At 32.7% G+C, this 9,376-nt stretch overlaps 1 long non-coding RNA gene across 1 annotated transcript in view; it reads left to right on the plus strand.

The window, feature by feature from the left end:
• LOC150101441 (uncharacterized) overlaps positions 1–2,742 on the plus strand; it is a 97,690-nt gene extending 94,948 nt beyond the window's left edge. The window contains exon 3 of the long non-coding RNA XR_016549022.1: positions 2,598–2,742. This is a non-coding gene — a long non-coding RNA (uncharacterized LOC150101441). The remainder of the gene's footprint in view (positions 1–2,597) is intronic.
• The last annotated feature ends 6,634 nt before the right edge of the window (positions 2,743–9,376 follow it).

Genomic DNA, 9,376 nt, shown 5'->3' on the forward strand with positions numbered 1-9,376 from the left:
AATCGTATATTCCACCAAGAGTGAAAACCGTTAAAGAACTGCTTAGGAGATTAAAGGCAAACACTATTTCTCATGTCCATCAAAATATAAAAGGTAAATGTCAATCCACTTCTCTTCTTAAAAGCGTATTCTAGCTTTAAAGGCGGTGGGATTATACCTTCTCAGTATGCATAATTCCTTTATCGCTGTAATATTAAATTAAACTTGCCAAGAAATTTTTATAAGTTATATCCATGGGCATCCGCAGAGGGGGGGGGGGGAAACGGGGCACTTGTCCTCCTCCCCGGGATATACTTGTGGAAAAAAAAACCCAAAAAATCAAATAATTAATAAAAATTTATTGATGTAATTATTTGTCTCCAAGCTTTGCCTCCCCCGGAAAATTTTCTGCGGACGCCCATGGTTATATCACAAACAATAAAATATTATTATTATTGTGATTTTTAAAAATTATTGTTGTAAAAATATGAATGAATGTGCCCAGTATTTTGTCTATATGGTAAAAAAAAAAGAAAAAGAAAAAAAATGAAGTAAAAGTATGATTGATTTACCGTTCAACTGTAACTGTAAATTATTATTTTTGCTGAACTTGTAACAGACTGTAGTAACGCTGCTTAAAGTTTTCTCAGTATGGCATGTGATGTCTTCAATAAATAATAAATTGCTGTTACATTAAAATCATCATCATCATCATCATCATCATCATCATCACACTCATACTCAAACTACTAAACCCATTTTTCCAGCAATGCAGAATATTGTTATCCTAAAAACAGCTGTGATATCTCCGTGATTAAAAAACAAAACAAAAAAAAAACGGAAATATCGATGAAATTAATAATTATTGGTCTATATCCCCGTGTTAGTGATTGGTAACGTTATGGAAAGAAATATCAATGTCAAAATATCCACATCTCTAGAGAAATTCAGAGTAATATCAAAAATAAAACACAGATTTTGAGAAATAAAAGAACAATAATCTAATTGTATGAAATTGTGGCCCCAATAACTCGGGTAGGGATTAAGACTAGCTCATCTTTACACTGGCTCTTCACCTATTCTAACGCTTTCTGACACCACAGAACGTACAAACCCCGCAAAGAACTGGAATCAGTTGGCACGAGAGAGAGAGTGTCAGGGGGCGCATCCCCTAGTATAATATATATTTAGGCTTGCACAGTGACTATAACGACATAGCATAACAAGCCTTAATCACAATACGACACTACTTTATTAATAAATACAGATACAACAACTACATTATACAAAACTACATCATACTCGTAATGACCAAACATCATATATTTTTTATTATTGAACAATAAAAAAAACAGTATTTAAAAATGTGGGTATTGGCCAAAGATGGGAGGTTCAGCACTAGTTTTATACGGACAGATAATGGCATTCTCCCTTCTCAATATTTTTAGCATATTTCAAAAAAAAAAAAAAAAAATCGCCGATGCTAAATATTATTGTGGTTTGTTAAAATGTTTCACTTTATTATCAACTTCAGTGGTTTGACATATTTAAAAAAAAAGTTGTGTTTATGACTTGCAATGCATAAGTTACATAAAGAGGAGAAATTCAGTGAAAGTGAGTTTGAATATTGAGGGCTGTCAAATTCTGCGCGGGTTATAAAAACATTATTGGAATAAACAAAGTGTTATGGTATAGTTCCAACTTCAAAGGAGAATTTATATTCTCAGAGGCCCGATAATATAAATTCTCACGTAAATAAATTTATTTTTTTACATGGTTTAGAGACAAACATGGATCTTTTTCTCTAATAAGTAGGACGATGATATCACACTGAGCAATCAAATTCATCTCCTACCTAAAGAAAATTCGCAAAACAATGTGCCCTCTAATTTTTACCGACCTATGTGTCCATGAAGAATATTTTGTGTCCAAGTTTCCAGTTTCAGACAAAATGTGTGCGGTATCCTGTGCTGAAAGTAGCGAAAGTCACAAGTTACAAACTTTTAATTTGATACGCCTAAAATGGGTGACATCTTTATTAAAAGACTGTGTAGGTTTGATAAATATTTCTATAAGAGCAATCTAAATGCTTATATTTACCTTTTTACGTCTAGCTATAACCAGTAAAACTGCGAACACTAATTCGGTTAAATCCGCTTAGCTACAAAAACCAATCACCGTTTGCACGATTTCAAGTGATTGTACAGTAGGCACTGTATAAACAAATATGCCTCTTTGTAGTGTATTAAGTTGGAATGGATTAGAATAATATTGGAGTGGAGACATTGGAGAAATTACAAAATAAAATAATTGATAAATATTATTTATTATATAATTCTTTTATAGTAACTTCAAAAATTATAGACTTTAAATTAGAAATTCCGGAAGCAAAACTTTTGCATGTGCGTTCCTTTTTGACCGATGTGAGTGCGTACACGCGTACAGCTTAAAGGGACAGCTTATTATTCGAATCCGCAGTCTGTTGACCGGAGAGCGGATATGCTAACATTCTGCTAACCAGGACAAACTGAACACTTTGTTCTCATAACGAGATGTTTATTTATTTATTTATTTATTGTTATTTTTTTAAAATGAGATATTACTTTTTTCCCCCTTAGATGATGCAGATAAAGCAGTCGAGAAATAAACTGTCGAAATCGGGTTTATGACGCAACTTGAAACAGTGCCTAGGATATTTTAAACCGCTCACCACTTTGTTATATTTGTGCCTTAATCACCTGGGGATCTGACTTTCAATATTAAAAACACGCTTTATTCTGAATTTGGAGAAGTGATAATATTCGACAAGAGATGGAACTATAGCAGGTAGGTCGAATTTTGGTTCTAATGATTATTGCAATAAGAGTAGTCAGTAACTTCCTGTAGTACTTTCTTTTTCACTTCTATAACTTTGAGATGAATAGCCGAGTAATACTTAATTGTAATAAGATTTTTTTTTTTTCATTTGCAGTAATATTTATAATTCATTCTGATGAGTACATTTTGGCAATGGAAAGACTAGAATACAGAAAACATGAGCATAAATAATTCGAAAACAAGATCCCGATACTCTAAAGAATATATATATATTTTTTTACAAAAAGGAATTAAATTTAAAGCATGCAAACATATAGAAACGAATGTGTTTGTGGGCGTGGAGATGGAGACAAGTGAGGGTTTAGGAATGCACCTAAAAGCAAAATTTCATTAAAATTGAAAAATGAGCATAAGACAGAACATTTGAGAAATGTCCTCTCCAGGAAATCGATTTTCACAAATAGATGATTGCATGTAGTAGCAATATCAATTTAGTATTGATATTGTTACTATTATGTTTTGGACACATGCATATTATTTTGTTTAGTTACAGTCTTACCATCATCATCATAATGAGAAATCTTCTATTTTAGCTTTATAAGAAGTGCAAAGAAGGAGAAAACTGTTATTAGAAATAAATGCAGAGTGCTTGAAGAACATTTTTTATTAAAATTGTAATATATAAAATTATCAGTTGAGAATTATTCTCCAAAGCAACTTTGAGTTTGAAAAACATTTGCTAGAAAATGCAGTTAATGAATATTTTGATTGTCAGTTGAGAACTGGCAAACTTTGCACAATCGAGCTATGTAAATTATACTATTTTCTGTTCTTTTAATATTTCCACTCTCCTAATTTTTTATCGGAAGTTTTATTATAAGGATTATAATTTAAACATGGTCCAAAATGGCATCATAATGGGAAATTTTTCCTTTATGTTTTTACAGTAAGTGAAATTAAATGTTAAGGCTATTATAACATGTTTCGATAAGTTTTCAGCGATAATGAAAGTCAATCAAAAATTTTTATCTATAAAATAACAGATTCCTTAGTTTGCCTATTTTTTTCCTTTTTTTTTTTTTTTTTGAAAATCGAATACTGTCTCTGTTGTTGTTGTTATTATTCTCGACTCTGTTCTAGGTACTGCACAATCGATATGCGTGAAAAGAATTTCATATCCACAGTGTTAACAACCGACAGTACAATCATCCAAAATTCATGTTTTATTATTCCGTAGTTTTTTAAATTAAGAATATTAAAATAAGAGCTGACTGTGAAAGATGTATCAACTCAATTAATTCGCCTAACTCGCAAAAAAAGTGATATTGTCCTAACTAACATAGTTAACCTAATTAGCCTAACTAGTTTTAAGTTATATATATATATATATATATATCACTTAGGACAATATCACTTTTTTTTCCTCCAAAATTCGCTGGAAAAATATCATTGCAATAGTCCATTGAGGGAGGAAGTTAACAAAATCTGCAAATCCTAATAGATAAACTCATCAATTTATGAACTGTAAGCGCCACCGAAATGCTAACAAAATTAGCATGAGAGAACAACTGGAGCAACCGTCTACCATAGTCATTGTTTTGGATCTCAGTAGAACAAGGGAACATTGTCGGACTTTTTATTATTTTATTATATTTATTAACGAACTTTTACGAATATCAAATTTGATTTTCCTGCCTTTTAACTTTTTTTTTTTTTTTTTGAGAATCACATCTTTAAAAAGATGCGCTTTGAATAAGAACTTAGATTCGTTTTCCGCCTGATAGTACGCCTATGAACTCCACTCTGGATAGGCATAGTTCAATAAAATTTGATATTTGGGATCCTCACTAAATGTGGCAAATTAATCAAAACGATTCGAAATGATGCTAAAAAATTACAAAGGATAATAAATAAACTATGTGCAATACAGAAGCCGAAACAGTTTTAGGTTCGGTTTCCACATTAATGATGACGTCTGCTATTGTGAAACAACTACTGTCTCTGATATAATTTACATACTTGTTTTTATTTATTGTGAGCTCTGCTTGACTTTATGTGTAGTTTATCAGAACTGGTAGTACCAGTTCTGAATTATTATCGGATACTTTATTATTTTCTCTCATTTTAACAAATGGCGAATTCTGTATCTGTCACTGGAAGATCAGCGAGAAAACTGTGCGCTCAACAATGGTTTTAATAGTTCGAAAATAAAACTTTCCCGGAAGAAAGGCTTCCGATTTTAGTTTTGAAATGGCAGGTGTGTATTCCTTTCTCACCAGTTTTCAACATTCTGCAATGCTAATGAACTCTTGCCCTTGCTGGAGAGAGAATTTCTGTACTAGTGAGTTAATGGTGGGAAAACTTTTCGAAACGTCTCCATAGAGATCATTTCGTAAATAGTCATGAGAAGTAGACAAGAATGGCCAAGAAGCATCACGACATGTATTCTGTTATTCAGTCTACGCACTTTTATTTCTTTCCATATGAAGGCCATGAGATGTAGCTAACTCACGATGTAGGGTATTATTTCATCGGGTGAGTCACGATACATGGCATCATGTACGATGTAGCTGACCTACGACTTGCTAAATATGAATGGAAAGCTTCTATTTAATGAACTGTGCAGCTCTGGAGGTTACCAAATTGTATTTTTGTCATACTACGTAACCTACAAACAAAATTACATGATTGCTGCAATTATGAATCAGGAGTATCATCAAAGAAAGCAAATATTTGCTTTTAGCTCGAAAATACACACACACACACACACACACACACACACACACACACACACACACACACACACACACACACACACACACACACACACACACACACACACACACACACACACACACACACACATTTGATTATACTTTATTTCTGATCGGAAGTGTTTTGTTTTTTCATAAAATTCTCAAATGGCTCTCTGAAAAACTGTGATATGCATAAAATTTATATGTATGTAAATGCATGAAAAATTCCTGAGAATATATGCATATTCCAAGGCATTTTTTGATGCTAATAGTATCGGGAATATGTTATGTTTTGATAATGTTTTACGGTAATTTATATAATAATTTATTTAAGAAACGGAATTTTCTTCCGTAATTTGACAGAAGGGCTATGATTTTTAATATTTTTTGCATCTGCTAAATTTAAGTGAATCAAGAACCACACAAAACTCGAATTATTACTCTCCCACTTAATATCCAGCATACGAAAACACCAACGAAGTCCATTAGTCTCACCGATTAATGAAATTTGTGGGCATGATTTATGCATTCATTTCCCACTACACATTCGGTGTCTTCACACTTAACATTCCGTTCTCTTCCTCGATTTTTTACTGAAAAAGTGTGTGTGTGTGTGTGTGTGTGTGTGTGCGAGAGAGAGAGAGAGAGAGAGAGAGCGATATCCACCCTGAGATGGTATCTCTCCAGTCAGCCTCTAATTATATACTCGAAAGCTAATTCTTATTCTCTGTAGCCTCTTTTTATATTTCCCTGTTCCACTGGTGTTCATTCGGTAGCTGAGCCTTGCTGCGCCCCCCCCCCCTTTCCCCTATACTTGAATGTAACATTTATTCTACGATGTAAAAGACCTACTCCATATACCTTCGGTATTTTCCTCAAAAATGATATAAATCTTTATTATTACCACTCGACTGATTTTGCTCCTTTCCGTTCCACAATAACAGGGAATGCTGTTAACAACCACCGTCTGCAGTGTTTAAGCTCTTCGGCCTAATTAACATTATGGATTCCACTTGCTTAAGTCACTTACTTTCAGACAAGCGGTAATAGAAAGGTTCTATTACTATAGTCATTTGATTGGATTGACATAATACTTTTTATATTTTTACCAGTTTCTTGTGATCACTCACTAGGTATGATGAGAGTATCCTTTTTTTATCGCTTTCCTAATGCCGGAGAAGTATCAACAACCGAGGCATTCTCTTTTTCATCTATTGTTTTCCTTTTGTAGATCAATAATCTTGTTTTAATGACAACAGATCCCATTCTCAGTTTTGCCGATGTTAGTTCGCTGCACTCTATTTTTTTTTTTTTAATATTCTACAAACAAACAACTTCGAGATTATCTATCACCATCTCCATAAATGGACGAACTTTCCTGAATATCTGTACCATTGAAATAGGTTAAGGATTACTTAGTTATCAGTGCCAATAAACTAGAATTCTTTCTTGCTCTCTCTCTGGTTTTTCCTTCTTAATACAGACAAACTGGTCGGTGACTCCATGTGATTGACAGACATTAGCTCGTCTCATGCGTCTCATGGACAACGTAGCTGTCTTAGTTAAATTCTGCACACTGACAAAAATATCTCTTCTTGCAGAAAAATAAAATAAAATAAATAAAATAAAAATAAATAAAGATAAAAAATCTTTAGCTTTCTTTGCATCCGTATTCATATTCGAATTTAGCAGAAGCAACAAAGGAAATTATTGCAGTAGCAGCGAATCACTTTTTTTTTTTTTAAATTTAACGGTGTATCTTTAAGAAAATATTACAGAGTACAGTATATCTAAATGCATTTCCTGTGAGTTTCACAATAATATACAATCCGCATCTAATAGATACATGTCTTTCTGACCAGCCAGATAGTTTCGTGAAGAGACCCAGGAGTTTATAAGTAGTCAAGCTATGCGTGGTTAGATTAGTAAGCCGCAAGCAGTCAAAACCGAATCACGTGTCCTAAACGCACCATTTTTATGATAGTCATTTTCATGCTTGCGATGGTGTATTTTTCAAATTTGTAGTATGATTTATTTATTATAATATAATATTAAAATCAAGTTACAAATCAATCGTCAATAAAATTATTGATAATTAGTGATTTATAATTAGTAATAATAACAATAAAAGTGCTTCTAAGTGTGACTAGGTACAAACCTAGAAACCAGCCTATTCCGAGGGGTGGTGAAAATCTCGTGCTATGCATTCATTTTGCCGAACCACAGTGGCGATAATTAGTACGTTGCTCACTTCAAAAAAGTGATCAATATTCTAATATTACTACTGATTCTTTTCTTCTTTTCTCTCTTCTCTAATACCAAAGTTAGTTAGTCGGACTGTAGTTTTCAGCTTTATTTTTCCTGATGCTCTGGTTTCACTTTCATAAACATAAAACTGGTTTCCAACATATTTTTTTAAGTTTCTTCGATAATTGGTCAAGTTACTGCCATTTCTTACCCCAGATGCAAATGATAGATGTTATCCTTGTAGGTGATGAATGATTTTATTCTTTTCTTTTCTTTTGCTTATTGGAGCCTTAAAGTGACTAAATGAAAAAAAAAAATTAATTTCTAGAGAAAAGGGTACTAGATTACGAACCAGTACCACATCCACGGGATGAATACTGTACTATTTACCACGGGTTGTTAACCTTGTTTGGTTGAATTATCACAAAAAAAAAAAAAAAAAAAAGAAGAAAATAGAGGAAAGTATGAGTTTATGTATCTTGGACTTGGTGGGGTGAAATCATAAAAATAATATCATCAACAACAGGGATAATAATGATAATGTTAGGAAGAAGTGATACTCAAAATAAAAGAACATAATAATAAACTCGTTTTGTGTGGTAATTTAATGCTCTGCTTTATTTCTGAAGAAGGGAAGACAACGTAACTACTTGAATCGTGAGAAAGTTTAGTAGGTTACAAAAATATACTTTAATACGATATATCTCGGTAAATACATACGGGTAACTGATATGGAAATTATACGAAGAATCATAGAAAAATTGGTTTATATAGACGAAGCCCTTTGGTTGGAATTCTGTCTAGGACTCCAAGAACATTTATCAAGACTTTTTAACTGAAGATGTGTTAGCAATTTCATACGGGGATGGCAAGGCTTTTCCTCTCTGAAAGTTGGGTGTTTCGTAACGTAAACTGGCCCTGTGAATACACATTCACAGAGGTTTAAGATGTATGAAGCAGAAGAATGGCAAGCTAGTTTTATTAAATTGCCTAAAACTCCTAATCAGCGGACTCGAAATGTCTTGGACGAACGAGAATTGGATTGAATTTCTGATTCTATATTCAGTCTTTTAAAAAATTCTTTGTCGTATAACCTAATGAGATTCTTACGGAAGTCGGAAACTAATCTTGTTTATCGTCCATTCATCAGATGGAATTGCAATAGCAATGACCAAACACTTTCAGATATTATTAATCGTTTTAGAGTATAAATCAGCAATGCATTATTTCGTATAATTTTGTTTCCTTTAGGTATTGCAAGTATTAATGTTCAAAGAAAAAAACTTTTTTTTTCTTTACATAACGCTATCTCGCTTCACATACGCAGTCAAATGCCATTTCTTCAGCATCACTAATGAGAAATCATATGTCTTCGTTATTAAAAGAATCGTTTCTGTTCCTTTGTCTCCGTATCCTTACGAGTATTAACATTCTTGCATATAACTAACCATCTGGATCTTTAAAACTCAATTGTTAAAACCTAATTTAGTATGACTTTTCTCAGTGAATGAATGGAATACATAAAGGCTTTCGTTGTAACACAATAATTATATTGCAGATTATGTTGATGTACAAAA

The sequence above is a fragment of the Typopeltis vanoorti genome, chromosome 11, assembly GCF_054136105.1.
Source record: "Typopeltis vanoorti isolate ZY-2024b chromosome 11, IOZ_Tvanoo_1.0, whole genome shotgun sequence".
Lineage (NCBI taxonomy): Eukaryota > Metazoa > Arthropoda > Arachnida > Uropygi > Thelyphonidae > Typopeltis > Typopeltis vanoorti.